We start from the raw sequence: 16,903 nt of genomic DNA, 5'->3' as shown, positions 1-16,903 counted from the left end.
AGGCTGAGATCAAAACATGGTTGCTGAATCAGATTATCTGAATTGGCAAGCCAGGAGCATAAAGGGAAATCAATAGCAGCCATGGTTCAGAATGGCAGCAAAGTCAGGCTTTGGACAGGCACTGGTGTTTTGTAATGGGGAGGGCTACTGCTCAAGAAGACAGCTTCTGGTCTCCTTTTTAGCTGCCACTTTCTCTCTGGGGTCCCTGTCCTAGAGACTTCCTTTTGGTCTTTCTGAGAGAAATGGCCATGAGATTTGGCCAGAGCAGATGGTTTTTGGTTAATTTGCATATTTGAAAGAAATGGGACTTATTTGATCTCCAAAATAATCTTTCCAGGGTTGCAGTTATTTCAGTGTTCATCACTTTCCATACCCAATATTTACTCATGACCCACCATAATTTGTGGCGGGCGAAACCCGGGGCCCAGGGTTATGCCATGTGCATCTAAAGATGGCGACTGGCAGAGAGCAAACAGCGTCCTGATTATGCATGGAGAATGGCAAGAAGCGGTTTTCAGTAAGTGGTGGTCCAGACGGGGATCAAACAAGGATCGAACTGGGAGTTGGTGAGCGCTCAGATAAATAAAAGACAGTTTCCCTAGCGTAATTAACAAGAAGGTTTCCCTATTTGAGGAAACAGTGGCCTTAAGGTTTTAACAGAAGGTTCACCTAGAGAGGGAATATTAACTGAAGATTCTCCTAGAGAGAGAATATATTGAAAGGTTGTCCCAAGAGACAGCAAAGGACGTCCATAACAAATATGTGGTAAGTTAATTGTGTTACCTTTTCTTGTTTGGTTTCTGTTTGTTGTTGCTGTTGTTGTTGTGACATTAGTTCATTCCTATCTGACTTCCAAAAAAACCAAAATCTCAAAAACAGTTAAGAGAAGGGGAAAAAATATTAGAAATTGTAGAAAAAGAACAATCAAGTCAAGCTTCTTAAGGAGAAAGTAGATGTTCAGACTCTGAGAAACAGGAGCAATCTGAGACAGAGCCGGAAAAGAAGTTACCTCAGTGGCATTTACCCTACCACGCCACGCCCTCCAGCATATAATCCAGATCATCACTCTTTTCAAGTTGTAAGGGCGCATGTAATTGCTGCCAGGGGAGGCCCCAGACGTGGACATGATGTAGAATCTCAATCAGTGTTCCCAATACTCCCAGTATTTGAAGATCAAAACAAGCAGAGATATCATCAAATATTAGATATAGACCTTTGTGGCACTCCGGCCAGAACAGTATTACTCCAGAGATGGGAGTACAGCCAATACCTACTTCGGTTGTCGGCTCATTACATAAAGGAAAAGTGGGACTAGTTCTGGGGAAGAGTTCTCTGCTTTAAAAAGGATTAAATATTGTCCCTGGAGTTATAGACCCGATTTACAGGAGAAATAAAAATCCTTGCTTCTTCACCAAGAGGTGTAGCAATAATAACTCAGGGTGAACGCATAGCACAATTGTTGGTCTTACCAGATTGCCTATGATCAATATTCATCAAAAAATATTATTAGGGGAAATAAAGATTAGGTTATAATGGCAAAATATGGTCATGTTACAATGGGTTTAAAGATAGGCCTATGACAAAGTTAGTGATAGAAGGCAAAAGTTTTGAGGGCTTATTAGATACTGGGGCTGACAAAAGTATTATCAAAATTACAGAATGGCCAAAAGCCTGGCCACTTCAGCAGCAGATCAGACTTAAGGGGAAGCTGCTTCATGAACCTCTGAAGTGTACCTGTCTTTAGTCCTGCTGGTCCGGCCGTAAGTGCGAGAAGCCCCGGTTTTCCGTAAGGGGAGCTGGAGCAGCCAGGCAAAGAAGCCGCGGTTTTCTGTAAGCGGTGCAAGCCGCTTGAAGCAGTCCCGGCGGGAAGCGCGGTTTTCCATAATAATTTCACATCCTTTTCTTCTTATTACATATTCTTCGTGTTTGCAGGTAATTGTCTATTGCTTAAGATACCAAAACATACAACTCCACCGGCCTCCTGAATTCCAAGCCAAATACTTTGCTGTCTTCCAGAAATCTCCTCCTTGATGCTTCATGTGCACAACAGACACCTTCGTCTGTCACTACAAACTGACTCTTTCTCCTGCATTTTTCTTGTATTTTGGCAGCAGTTGCCTGGACTAGAAAGTACTAGGCTACCATTAGCACAGTTATCTAGACAAGAAATCTGGAACCATTAACATTCTTCCTCATTTTACCACTCTATGTTCATTATTTCTTTTTTTATACAATACTTTGTTCTCTTCTATATTCATCTTGATTCTTCCTATTTGAAATTCAGATTACAATACCTTTCCTGTACTATCACAGTCTTCTAAATGTTTTCCCTTCTAATTTTACTCCATTCTAATCTAGTCTCCACTCTGGGGCCAATGTCAATTCTAAAATTCAAATCTGAGTCTATCACTCTCCTGTCTAAAAATGCTTCAATGACAGCTATAATATAGTGATTTTTAATATTTTTGCCAATAAGTGTTTGCTCATATACATGTGAAATGTATCCAAGAGGTAAAGGAGAACCTGCTATTGGTTGAGGTGGAGGACCACTATCTGTGGATCCCTTTTCAGTTCAAACTCACTCTGGTCCTCTCTCTCTCTCTGCCCATACAGTTTCCAAACAGCTTACTTGCCATTGTGACCTTAAGCCCCTCTGCTTACCCCCTTATCCTGATTTTTATCATTTCTTCCCACCCCAATGCCTGTGTCTTGTTTATTTTTGCCACATCTGATTTTAGAGAAAAGAGAGATATGGTATTGCCTGCCCATGTACTTCCACCCTTGCTTCTATCTGGGATGTGTCTGTGCACAATAATCCTGGGATCTTCTGTCTCCATAATTCTGAGGATTTCCATTGCTTCTATTCTTTTTGAGATCTCCAGTTTCTTGTGTCTCATGATTTCCTCTTTTGTTTTTTTTTAATTAATTCCTTTGATAGAACAGAGCCTCCTGTGTTTCATGGGAAAGTGTGTGTGTGTGGGTGTGTTGTGGTGTGTGTGTGTGTGTGTGTGAGAGAGAGGAGAGAGAGAGAGAGAGAGGAGAGAGAGAGAGAGATTGATTTGAATGTTTGAAAATGTTTGCATTATATCCACATTAGACTGATAATTTGGCTTGGTCTATGCTTAAAATAGGAAATAATTTTCCTTTCGCTATTCAATTTTGGGGGCTCTTTTCTATTATTTAATTTCCACTGTGCCATTAAGAAATATGTCATTCCACATTTTGATCTTTTTGCTTGACCTGTGTTTTCTTCTCGAGAAACTTGTACCATCTTCTAATTGTCCCACCTGCTCTGAAATGTCACTGTGATATGTCTTACTATTGATTTATTTAGGCCATTGAAGATTTTCAGTCTGAAAATTCATGGCTTAGAAATGTTTCTAAATTATTTCCTTCCCCTTTTTTTAAAAAATTATTGTTCTTTAGATGTTGGACTTTGTTAACTATTCATTGAACTTTCTTAACTTTACTGCTTTCCCTTTCTTTCTTCTTCTTTTTTTAAATTTGATTTTTATTTTTAATTAATTTTTATTTGTTATAATTAGTTGTACATGACAATAGACTGTATTTATACATTTTGATAGATCATACATAAATGGAGTGTAAATTCTCATTTTTCTGATTGTACATATTGTAGGATCACATGGGTCATGCAGTCATATATGTACATGAGGTAATAAATTGTTCAGTTTCTTTTTCCAGTTCTTTATTTCTGCTATAATGTTCTTAATTTCCACAGACTCAGTTTTACTTTCTACATTATTTAAAAGCCCTTTTTCCTGTTTTGGTGTTGCAAAAATCTTTCTTTATTGTTTTTTTAGGATGTTCATGATAGGTCCCCTCCTCCTCTGCTTTATTTCTTATATGACCTGATTAAAATATATGCTAGTGGTAACAGCCAATAATACTTAATGAGCATTGTATTTCAGCTGATTTATTAGCATTTTAGATGATCAACTTTGCCTTCACATTATGCCTACTTATTATTTCCAATTTCCAACCAAGGAAACTAAGGCTCAAAATGGTTAGGAAAGAGCCAAAAATTGAGAGAGGGAATATTAGAACCCATAATTTCTGATTCCAGAGCTAGTGTGAGGACTTTTACATTTACTATATAACTTCCAGTCCAGCTCCTAAGACCCCCAGAAATTTCATATACAAATGTGAAAGGGAATGGAGACAATAAAGAGCTGGGTTGGGATAAGACTATGGGTGTATTTATTTCCTGTGGCTGTAACAGATCTCCATCAGTTGGGTGGCTTGGAAAAGCAAGAATTTATTCTTTCACAGCACCAAAAGCCAAATATCTGAAATCAAGGTGTCTGTGCCACAGTCAGAGGCCTTGGGGACATCCATCTCTTGCTTCTGGCAACTTCTGGTGGCAGCTGGCATTCTGTGTCTTGTGCCTGCATTGCTTTAACCTTCAAGGTCAATATTTAAAATTTTTTCTCTGCTCCATCTTCACACTTCTTTCTCTACTATATGTGTCTTATCTCCCTCTTCCTATCTGTTTTGAGGACTCTTGTCATAACATTTAGGGACCTCTCAGGATGAAATCCCACCTCAGGATTTGTAAGCACATTTGCAAGCATTTGACATATAAATAATACTGAAAGTTTCCAGGTATGAGAATCTGGTGTCTTGTGAAAATGAAATTCAATATGCTCCACAGAGAAACTTAGCACTCTACCTGGCATGAAGAGGCAATTTATCTTTATTAGTAGTTAATATTAGAAATAATTGTAATAGCAGTAGTAGTAGTATAGGAGATTGAACCCAGGGCCACTTTGGACCTGAGCCACATCCCCATCCTTTTTATTTTGAGACAGTCTCACTAAGTTGTCCAGGCTGGCCTTGAACTTCAGCTCCTCTTACCTCAGTCTCCCAAATTACTGGGATCACAGTCCTGCACCTTTTTACTGGGTGTAAAAAGGCAATTTATGAATGTTATTTCCTCTTCCATTTCCCACAAGAGAATAGGAAAACCTCCTTTTGCAATCTTTTTCAGAGAATAATTGCAATAAAATAACAGGGAACATCTTCTTTGTAGTGGTTACTTTAAATAAATAAAGGCAATACACAAAGTATAGAAAAAAATGTCAAATAAATATTTTTTTTTCTAATTTAAAAAACAAGTTTACATTTCCCTAAGATTCCATCTCACCTCAATTAGAATGGTGATTATCAAGAACACAAGCAACAATAGGTGTTGGCGAGGATGTGGGGAAAAAGGTATACTCATACATTGCTGGTGGGGCTGCAAATTAGTGCAGCCACTCTGGAAAACAGTGTGGAGATTCCTTAGAAAGCTTGGAATGGATCCACCATTTGACCCAGCTATCCCACTCCTTGGCCTATACCCAAAGGACTTAAAATCAGCATTCTACAGAGATAGTCACATCAATGTTCATAGCTGCTCAATTCACAATAGCCAGATTGTGGAACCAACCTAGATGTCCTTCAATTGATGAATGGATATACATATATATACACAAAGGAATATTACTCCCCCATAAAGAATGATAAAATTATGGGATTTGCAGGCAAATGGATGAAATTGGAAATATCATGCTAAGTGAGATAAGCCAATCTCAAAAAACCAAGGGACAAATGATCTCGCTGATAAGCGGATGATGACACATAATGGAGTGTGGGAGGGGTTAGTGTTAGTGTTAGGGTTAGGGTTAGGGAGGGGGGCAAGAATGGAGGAAGCAAGAACTGTATAGAGGGAAAAGAGGGGTGGGAGGGGTGGGGGGAAGGGAAAAATAACAGAATGAATCAAACAACATTATCCTATGTAAATTTATGATTACACAAATGGTATGCCTTGACTCCATGTACAAACAGAAACAACATGTATCCCATTTGTTTACAATAAAAAAAAGAAAAAGAAAAAAAAAAAACGAGTTTAAAATTGTAAGTCCATATGTTATTTCTAGAAGGCATAGTTGGCCTGACTGTGGTCTATATGTGATCCAGGTGGATTTGAGGAGTCGGAGATGACATTTCCACCTCCTTCCTACCAGATCACTCTCACCTCCCATACCACCAGCATGTCATTGCCTGATGGTCCTGAAAATGCAGTTTTCTACTTTGGGAGAGTGGGGTAGGTGACCAATAGCTACTGACTCAGGTTCACTCTCCTCCTAGTCCATGTTGAAATCCTAGAATCCCTGACCTTCAATGACCAGCACAAAACTTCCACAGGTGTCTAGCACACCACTGGTGCCAGTGCTTTAAACATGGCTGCTCTTCCAGAAAGGAAAATTGACCCTGCTCTTTCTACTTCCTGTTGCCTGCATAAATCAGGCATCCATGAATTTTGAATAAATGTCTCAAGCCTTAGGAGAAAAATGCTTGAACAGAAAAAAATCATAAGAAGTGTTAACTTTGATTTCTAGTAAATTATTCGATTGTGTGTGTGTGTGTGTGTGTGTGTGTGTGTGTACCTACCTATCAAGGTGATTTGGAATTAGGGATACAGATAATGAAAACATGGAATTCAGTGATATTTGGTGATGCACAGGGCTTCCAAAACATTTGATAGAATTGACACAGGATAAAGGTCTTGCTATGGATAGAAAAAAGTCACTTCTCATTTTACATCACTTTGCAGTTTATAAAACTCCTTTGCATATGTTAATGCACTTGATAATCCCTTGAGATATGTAGGTTACATATTTGTAACCTCATTTAGCAGATGATCAGATTGAAATGTGGAAACATTAACATGAAAAAAAATATTAACTTCTATGGTCCTAGACAATAGCTGGTCACAACTCATTCTATTTCTTAGCACTTCAAGGAGGTGAGGGAGGCCTGGTCAGAAGCTTTGTGTGAAAGCCTGAGAGTCTTACAGCTGAGCCTAGGATTGGGGGAGGAGAGTGTCCAGGGGGAAATTGGATGCCTGATTTGCATTCTTCTTCTCACTAAATTGCCCTTATCTGGAAGTTTGGGGATTGGCAATACTCACATGGAAGGCATAGCAAGAACATTTGTTCCACTCTGTGAAATAACAATGTTAAAGGATTCTCACAATCTCGTGGCCTTTTCCCTTCACTCACATAAGTCTCTCATTGCAGTATCTTCCAAAATGAGCTAATTTTTCCATTTACAGAGGCCTGCTGGGCATCTCCACCCGAGTGTCTAGCTGGTACTTAAAACTAATCTGTCCAAATGGAACTAGTTATTCCCATCAAAATTTACCCCTCCACATGTTAAACAAATTGATGGCAAGCACCAGACACTTAATAGCAATTCAACAGTTAATTTCTTGCTTCCTTGCCATTTATTACCTTTTGTGTTTCTGGTGACAATGATATAGTTCTATTTCTAACTCCAAACATAATTCTTGAAGACATTCATTTAATTAATGTAAATTGGGCAGTGCTGGGCACAGTGTGATTGATTAATAGATGGAGCTTGACATGAGAAAATAAGAACAAGAATGGGAATAAGAGTATACAGAAGGTGATAGTTATGCCTGCTTCTGATGGGGTGAACCCTGACTTCCTGAGCAGGTTGTTACATCTGTGTCCACCAGGCAGATGGGCAGTAGGAGAGAATTCTAGACAAAGAGGCAATATAAGCCCAGGCACAGGTCACTTAAAAGTCTGGTTTATTGGGTTAGTTTTGAGTTAGCAGATAATCAGATTGAAATGTGGAAATATTAACATGAAAAAAAAATTGACTTCTATGGTCCTAGACAATAGCTGGTCACAACTCATTCTATTTCTTAGCACTCCAAGGTGAGGGGAGGCCTGGCAGAAGCTTTGTGTGGAAGCCTGAGAGTCTTACAGCTGAGCCTTAGTTTTGAGTACTTTCCTATGTCTGGAAGGAGTCAGAAAGTCAGATCACAGGAATTTTGTCATATGTTTGCTAAGTAGGCTGAATGTTGTTCTGTAACCCAATACTTAGCCCTGACTGCACAACTGCATGTAGAATCTCAAGGAAGTTTTTAATAAGCAAGAATTTCCCCTTTCTGCAATATACCACCACCACTACCACCACCATACACATACATACACACTCAAGAGACTGACTTTGGTCCTTCTGCTGGAGTTTAGAAATTAATTACTTTTAATAGTTCTAAGGGTGACTCTCAGGTAAACAGACACTTAGAAAACTGGTTCCCTGCCACCATGGAGTTTATTTGTGAGGGAACCATAGGAAGATAGTCTGCTATTGTTTTGACGTTTTCATCTTTTTGGTCCTTTCCTTTTTCATACTTAGCAAGTCAAAAAGATTGTGCCTTTGCCCTTTTTGAACCACTTTTCTCATTTCTGTTTTCTTTATTATGCTCTGGTTTAGCACTGATATATTTTAATGCCCCAGCTGATGAGACCCTATACTTTCAGGATGTTTTTATTCAAGTTCAATCCACTCTATACACCCATACAAATCTTAAATGGTAAATCTGAACATATCTTTTCTCTGCTCAGAAACTGTCAATGGTTCCCTATTTACTGAATTTTGTAATCCTCTCAGTCTGCCACTGAAAATCTTCAACTCAGTCCAGTGACACTGTTTTCTATTCCTTAAATGTTCTCTTTACTTTCTTGCTTCACTTATACTTTTATCTTCCTATCAGAAGATATTTACTGAATCTCTGCTTGTCCAAATATCTCCAACATGGAGTTTTGAACTAGTAACATCAGTTACTAGTTGTTTTACATTGAGGAAGCTGCTAGGCCTTGTTGAACTTTAGCATCTTTTTTTAAATAAAAATTTGGTTATGGCTTTTATGTTACATGGCTATTACAGTGTAAAAATAAGATAACATAGGGCATGAAGACCAGAAAATTATAGATACTCATCAAGAATTGTTTCCCTCTACATCTATTAAATTCATAAAGTCAATAAAAGTTGAGTGAAGACTATTGTTTACATCACATATGGAAGCAAAAATCATACCTTTAAAAAAGGCTAAACTTTAAATTGACACAGTAATCCAAAATAGATGAATATATTTAAAATACATAGAGTGACTCCTAGACCAAAAGATTTCCTTAATTGAAGGTGTAAGTTTATCTAAAGAAAAAAAAAAAAGAGTTATTTGAGAAAAGGTATTGATAGCCGGAAAGCATAGAAATGTGGGAGGCAACAAGGCAAACATAGTTGCCAAATATGATACAGCCCTGAGCCTGGCCAAGTATTCACCTGCTCAGATCCTGTCCAGAAGGTGAAGGTATCTGATTATAGTGCCCTGATGCCAAGAATCACTTGAATTATTGAACAGTGACACCTTTTCTGGTAAATAGACTTTCCCCTCTCATCACTTTGAAAAAGGATTTTTCATTTCATTGGATATACTGGTTTTTGAATCATATTACAGAATCTTGTGAGTTCTATCAGTATGGATTAATGTTTCTTACTCCAGTACTTCTGGGGAACTCTTACAGATAACTTCCTGAGACATACAGGTCTTTGCCACATGAGATAGTCCACCCCATTATGAAGCACCTTTATATTTCTTCACATGACAAAGTCTGAGTAGAAAGTAATGGTTTGGAGAAACCTTTCATCTTACATCAAGCTATAGTTCTTGTTCCCATTTTACAATGTCTAATCAGTTGGGGGTAACTGAGCATTAGTTGGTTACCTGTGCTGTCATTTTTTTTTCTCTCCCAATGGTTTCTTTTGGGAATTCACATAGTGTTGGAGGAGCTGAACCCACCATTGCTCCAGGGATGAGACACAGGACCTAGATAGACCAATGAGCATATTCCATGGTCCTTACTACATTGGTTGGTTTGTGGTGGGCATGTGCTCCAAACCAGCCAATCAGCACATCCAAAAACCCTGATTATAGTGATAGGTTTGTGGTGGCATGGATCCAGTACAGTTAAGTGAGACTGAGTCTTAGGTCATCTTCTTCAAATTGTGAGATAAAGGTATATTACCTTCCTCTAGTCTATGTGAAGGTAGGGCCTTCATGCCTTGGACTGCAGTAGCCATTTTTTTTTTTTTTTTTTTCTATTACAAGGGAAACTTTCCTAGAAAAAATACCATGGTGGGAGGGAGAAAATAAGAAAAATTTAAATAGGTAGAAATAGACCCCAATAATAGCATTCTCACTTGAATCAAATTGTTGAAGCTGATCCATATGTGACATATATGTTAGCCTGTTCAGTTTTATGTTACTTGCAAAACAAAGGACCTTGTACAAAAACGTATACTAGCACATTGTTATAAATGATTTTTATTTTCTTCATTTGAAAGTAAAAATTCTGAAAATAAATAAATTTTAAACTACATAGCATCCCAGTCTAAAATTTCACATCACAATTACTATTTTCATTCTTTAAAAAGGATTCCACTGCACATTAAGCACTTTTCTGATATAAGGAGGGAGAGATGTTTATAGTGCTTACTTACCTCTGTTCTCTAGTCAATAAAAATCCTAACAGTAAATTTTCAGTGTTAAGTAGCTGAATCTGAAACTATTGTCAAGAGCACCTGAAGGATACAACAGAATGTTCTTGGGCAGGAATGCATTTTTTTTTTTTTTTTTTTTTAAGTAAAAAGTTGTCAGGCAGCTCTCAAAAGTCTCAGCTCATCAAGGGAAGAAGGATGAGAGCAAACCCGTTCTCATCCTGGTGACCTGTCTCCCACAGAGACTTAAAAGTTTCAAATGTGTGAGAATGAACACAGCATACTAATACACTTCAAAAGCAAGGAGAGACTAGAAGAAAACAAGACGAATTTATGGGAAGCCTCTCGATATGGCTCCCTTTTTATGTGAAAACATCTGTCATGCCATCTTTTCTTCACACAAGTAATTGGAAAGTTTGAATATTCAAGTTCTGGGACAAATACCTGACTGGGTTTTGCTTATTTGCTTTATATATTTGTAATACACATCAATATATTACATCATTATAGAGTTATTGGTTACAAGCTAGACAAAGCAATCCAGCTACACAAGTAATAACAGAGCTATATGAAGGATGCCAGTGTGTGTGTGTGTGCACACAAGAGGCCACGTGAGAGGTTTCATACAAAGGGCAGCATAGTAGAGACCAGGCTTAGAAACATGTAGGAATGAAGGAAGGAACAGAGGAACAAAAGCAGACAACAGAATCAGTTTCCATATTTTAACCTTTGAGAGACCCCATCACCACCATTAGGATAAAAAAAAATCTGCAACGTTGCCACTGTCCAGGCTTTATTGGCTTGTTGACTTGTTTTAAAGTCCCGATCTTTAGTTTATAAGTAGATAGTAGCACCTGAATGAAGGCAGAAAGGGCCATTTCTAAAAGAAAATTGGGGCCAGTAGGAACGGATGAACTCCTGCCAGCCAAAGCAACTCATATTTACAGTATAGTGTATACAGTTCAGGGACCCTCAGTCAACTCCTGCCTCTTCAGAATGGCAGAGTTAATAGCATGGTGACTGTTTCTACTTTGTATCAGAAAGTCTAAAGGATTAAGTCTGATAATATGCTTCTCAAAGATAAAACATCAACACTGTTCCAGGCACAGTCTTAGTAGAAGCCATACTTCAAAGGAAATGTCTGTGGTTAGGTATCATTCACATTATAGATGAGGAGCATGCCTGAGGACACCAACCCTCTTACTCCTCCATCAAAGGCACTGAGCCCTAAACCCACACACATGTGATAGAGAATAGCACTTTTAAGAGAGGAGGACTGACTTCTAAGATCCTTGAGCAAGAAACGAGGTAGAGAGATTTTGTGAGTTTTTATTCTCTGCCTCTTCTCAACAATGGCGATTAATTGTTTTTTTTTTTTATAGTTTATAGTGTCAACTTGACGCTAGTTGTGTTATCTTTGTTTGTATTATCTAATCCTAGCTTGAAAGCATAAATTCATTCTTAGACTAAAACTCGTGTAGACAAAAGCATTAGAGTTTGCTTCCATTACAGTTTAGTAGCACAAATCTGTGGTAAGAAGAGCAAAGGAAAATATATCATTTTTCTTCAATCAAATGACTCTGGGCAGCTGATTTCCTTAACATGCAGAAGAACACTCAGAAAAAGAGGCAATCACACTTCCCTGTAGCACAGCTATTTGTAAATGTAATGCACTAATGCAATATCTAAATACTTAGTGGGTTTCTGACAGTCCCATCCATCACAATACAGCCCTCACCATGTCACTGCCTCAGATGGATGAACGCAAAAGCACAGTCATTCTTATGAGCCAAACAGCAGGTAAATATATTGTGAAGTCACTTTGGTCATTGAAATAACTTTGCAACAAAGTGTCCTTTGCATTTCTTTCTCTTTTAACACATAGTCAAGATTATACATGCCAGCATGATTATGCACTCTGTATAAAGTCATGTGATGAAATATATTTTTCCAAAGTGGAAGAAAAGGAATTAGAAAGTGGGCCATTTTGTTTCTCTTGTAGGAGCTGAGTTAGAGGTAAGAAGTTTATTAGAGGTCAGTGTCTGCAAAGGTAAAAGAAGGAAGAAACAGGATTGAGCATCTGTGATGCAGATCTCAAAAAAACCTAGGTCAGTTGAACAGGGAAGTCTGAAGCAAGAGGTGACCACTGGGCAGTTCAGAAGTGACCAGTCATCTCAGTCATGCTTGGTGATTAGTCTGGCATTACCTGGTGCCAGTGAGATCTGGTCTGTTAAGATGAGACTAATCTTGCAAGAGATTATTAGCTTACAGTACTTCTTGCAAAGACAAATGTATTCTTGAGGAGGAAGCTCAGTGGCAGGCCTCCTAACTACTATGGAATAGAAAATTTTTAGTCTAAAATTAGATATAGGACTAGTTGCAACAACAAGGTCATAAGAATAAGAGTCATCTATTTACTTTGCCATTTTCATGCCTATTGTCCAAGAAGCAAAATCCTAAGTTTGTAGTAGATTCAGGAAAAAACTTATTAATTGGAACAACTCTTTTATTAAAGGAAAGCATTTAAAGATTTACTATAAACTAATTAAAAAATTTAAAAATATTAACTATAGAAAAGATATATACATACATGCATTTCTTTATTTCTTCATTGTATATGTAATTAAGTGTAATCCTATATAAAGTATTTAATTATATATTTATATAAAATTTATATATAAACATGTGTAAAGTTTATATGTAGTGTAATAAGTATAATTTTACATATATATAAAATTAGTAAGTGTAAAATGATAGCCCCTCCTTCCTTATCTTTCCTTTCATAGGTTTAATTTTCAGTAAATTGTTTAAAAATATACTCAAAAGACTTAAAGTCAGCATATTACCATGATACAGCCATATCAATGTTTATAGCAGCTCAACTCACAATGCTGAAATATGGAACCAACCTAGGTGCTCTTCAACAGATGAATGGATTAAAAATGTGGTATATATAAATATTCCACATAAATATATATACAGGATGAAATATACTCACTTTAAAGAAGAATGAAATTATGGGATTTGCCAGTAAATGGATAGAGCTAGAGTATATCAAACTAAGCGAAATAAGCCAATCCCAAAAAACCAAAGGCTGAATGTTTTCTCTGATATGCAAATACTAATTCACAATAAGGAGGCCCTAGGGAAGAATACTACTTTAGATCAGGTAGAGGGGAGTGAAGGGAGGTGTGGGTGCAGGTGGTGAGATAGTAGAATGAATCAGAGATTATTATCCTAAGTACATATAAAACTATATGACTGGTGGGATTCTATATCATGTATAACCAGAAGTATGAGAAATTATACTCCATCTACATATGATATCCAAGTGCATTCTACTATCATGTATAACTAATTAGAACAAATTAAAATATATCAAATTAGTGTGATTGATGGATTGATTCAGTAATTGTTTGGATCCAGAATTTTATTACAGACTATTAAGTTAATGTGTAGAATCTTGAATAAACATATTCTCACCTAACATCTTGTAGGAAGGCTGTATGCCTGGTATAATGGAAAACACTAACAGGAAGAGAGAAGACTAGCTCTGATCTTGAACTTTCCTCTTATAATTAATATCTAAATTCTAAGTTTCAAAAATAGTTTACTTTGCATTTAAACTTTCATAGTGGATTTTGCTTTCTAGTATTATAGTGGACAGTGCCCATGATCTTTATAAGGTTTTGTCCTTCTATTCATGCAATAACCATTTACTGAATACAGAACCCAGCCTCTGCATAGTTCTAAGTATTGGACACACAAAGAAAAATTCATGACTTCTTAGAATTTATGCTCTAGGGAAGCAGACAATCAAAAAAAATACAATTTTTGAATAATATTAGTACTAAGAAGAAACATGCAGCGTGCTCAGAAGATGGATTGCATATGTGTGAGTGGGTCAGGTTTATATAGGATTTATATAGGATAGTCAAGGTCATCTTCTTCTATCATAGGAAGAGTATGGTGGATCAGAGATCTAAACTATGTAAAAGCCTATTTACCATATATAAAATGGCAGAGAAGATTTGAGGACGAGGGAAAAGCAAAGATAAAACCCTGAGGAAAAAAATAAACTGAGTTTCTGGAGTTTTCCTTGAAATGGCTATATCTAGACCACTGAGAAAGGGGCTGGTTATAGAAGTGGGGTGGTGAAGGGAGGGAAGATGAGGCAAGGAATCTCAGGGTCATTCTATGCTGAAGGGGAGTCCCAGATAATTTTAGGCAGGATTTACTTTTTTAGGAAGGTCACTCTGGCTGCCGTGGGAAAATCACTGGTATGGTAGGGAGAATGGAAACCAGAAGTTTATGTGGAAGCCCACAGCACCACGTAAAAACAAATAAATAAAATAAAGGCTTGTGTCCATCTACAACTAAAGAATATTAAAAAAAAAAAAAAAGAATAATTCCCAGTTGGAGCCACTGTATACAGTGAGGAACTCAAATCTGCTGTCAGCCATTTGCCAAAATTTGGGAAACTTCTGTGGGTAAATCCTAATTTGAGGTTCTATTAACATACATAATGAGTAGAAATTTCAAGAAATGGAAAGGGATGTCTTTTCCTTTATTTTCCATTCATTCTTTACTAAAAATACAGTGCTTGATTATTGATATGAATTAAATTTTATATATATTCAATTGAATACTTTTTTAGGGAGACACACAAGAGGGATTTTGGCTCCATCAGATGAAGGGTTTCTGGTTCTTCCTGCACCCCTCAGAATAAAAATTATTGGTGGTGATGACAGTCAATCAAATACAACACTTCACTTGAGGTAAGTTTAATGGATATTTCCTTGATATATACTAAAATGCAAGCTGGTGCAATTTTTAGATAAGAGTATCTAGTAGGAACCCAGTAGCATTACAAGTTCTATTTGATGCCATAATTTAAAATTACCTTTCTAAGAATGGCATACAGAAAATAGTGGCAGGAGTTCATTCAGAGCAATAATTTAGGGGAAGGGACCAAGTTTCTTTGTGATATGACACTTAAAGAATTTACAGAACCTTCTTCAAGGTAAAGAATAATTAATTATGAATACAAAATTAGAATAAGGAATTACGTACTTAATTTATCATAATATGTGGAGCTGATGAAAGAATATCACCTACCACACACAATAACAATCCTTTTTAATAAATGAATTACTGACATCCTTCTATAACACTTTCTTATACTTCTTTGATAATATAGTTTGATTGTCTTAACACAAAACAAGAATATATCCTTTTTAAATAGAGAGGGTATAAAGATAATTCTGTTTTTACTCTGGCATAGTTGATCAAATGTTACACATTTATAGTTGAGCTGCTCAAGACATGTGTCTTCTGATATATGTAGTCTCTGTTTAGATAATTAGGGAATTCTTCTAATACAGGAATTCTGAGTAAGTCTATTTCAAATCATTTTTGTTTGAAAAAATCCAGTGGTTTGATGATGCTTGAAACAAGCTTGAAAAATTATCTTCTCGTTCCATACTCTTTAAATATTGTTTCTCCTCCACTGCTCATAGACATTTAGGTTGAGCACATAGGTACTTTTGCATCATGAGACACCCCTGGCACTGCAGTTTTGTGTCAGGGGAGTATTGTGGGGGGATGGCACCATGAACCATCAGTATATGCTTGGAAGCTTTTTATACTGGACAGGCTACGTAAATAATGACCTATTTACCATATATATATAAATATATGTATAAAAAAATATATATATATATCCTACTAAACTAAAACCAAATGCATTCTTGACTTAATCTCTTTCTAGCCAAATATCCAAATCCCTTCTAGCCAAATATCCAAATCATTCCAGGGCTACCCTATTACCCTATCACCCAGAAATGTGGCGAAAATAGAAGTGTTAAGAGTGGTCTTAATCTGCACAAACTACTGAGATACAGAAACACATGGCTAGGTCCTGTCCCAGCATCCTGGAAGGGGCCTGTGCAGTGAGAAGCCATGAAACATACTTAGTTTTCTTTATGGTAAATCCCTCTTTTAGTCAAAAAGATATGGTTTTGCTTGTCTAAATAAGTGGTAAACTATAAAGGCTTCAGACTCACAGAGTGGAAAATTTGACCAATAATATCTTACACTGTTAAGCAGGAACAAAGACGAATAAAGTGTTGTTTTTGAGGGATATTAAGAGTGGAAGATATTTTATTCTAATTGTTCTCAAACCCTATATGTGCCATGTGAATTTCCTGTGGATCTTGTTAAAATGCAGATTTGGACTCTTTTCTGATGTGGGGTTGAGGAGACTACATTTTCAAACAAGTTCCTAGGTATTCCCAGTGCTGGTCTGAAGACACTATTTGAGTCTCAAATTTACAAGTAGTTCAACTAGAGATTTCATAAGTCTCTAGAAGTAAAAGAGTCGGAGTTAGGAAATAGAGATTTTGGGCATCTTCAGCATCTAGGTTGTCAGGGTAATTAGAGATGAGAAAAGAGACAAGAACTGAACATTATGTCACACTGACATTTACAATAGCCTTTCTCAATTGGAGTTTCTTATTTGAACCTTGAG

The 16,903-nt window shown here is 36.9% G+C and overlaps 1 protein-coding gene and 2 long non-coding RNA genes across 3 annotated transcripts in view; 2 read left to right on the top strand and 1 right to left on the bottom strand.

Moving 5' to 3' along the window:
• NKAIN3 (sodium/potassium transporting ATPase interacting 3) overlaps positions 1 to 16,903 on the bottom strand; it is a 349,578-nt gene that overhangs the window by 235,681 nt on the left and 96,994 nt on the right. The window lies entirely within an intron of this gene.
• The window catches only part of LOC306667616, a 99,439-nt gene that overhangs the window by 46,033 nt on the left and 36,503 nt on the right, over positions 1 to 16,903 (top strand). The window lies entirely within an intron of this gene.
• The window catches only part of LOC306667624, a 30,555-nt gene continuing 28,696 nt past the window's right edge, over positions 15,045 to 16,903 (top strand). Inside the window, exon 1 of the long non-coding RNA XR_013765627.1 lies at positions 15,045 to 15,152. This is a non-coding gene — a long non-coding RNA (uncharacterized lncRNA). The remainder of the gene's footprint in view (positions 15,153 to 16,903) is intronic.

This window comes from Sciurus vulgaris (genome assembly GCF_902686455.1).
Source record: "Sciurus vulgaris genome assembly, chromosome: 1".
NCBI classification, from domain to species: domain Eukaryota; kingdom Metazoa; phylum Chordata; class Mammalia; order Rodentia; family Sciuridae; genus Sciurus; species Sciurus vulgaris.
Note: the sequence above shows the minus strand (reverse complement) of the source record. Positions and strands in the feature narration are given on the sequence as shown.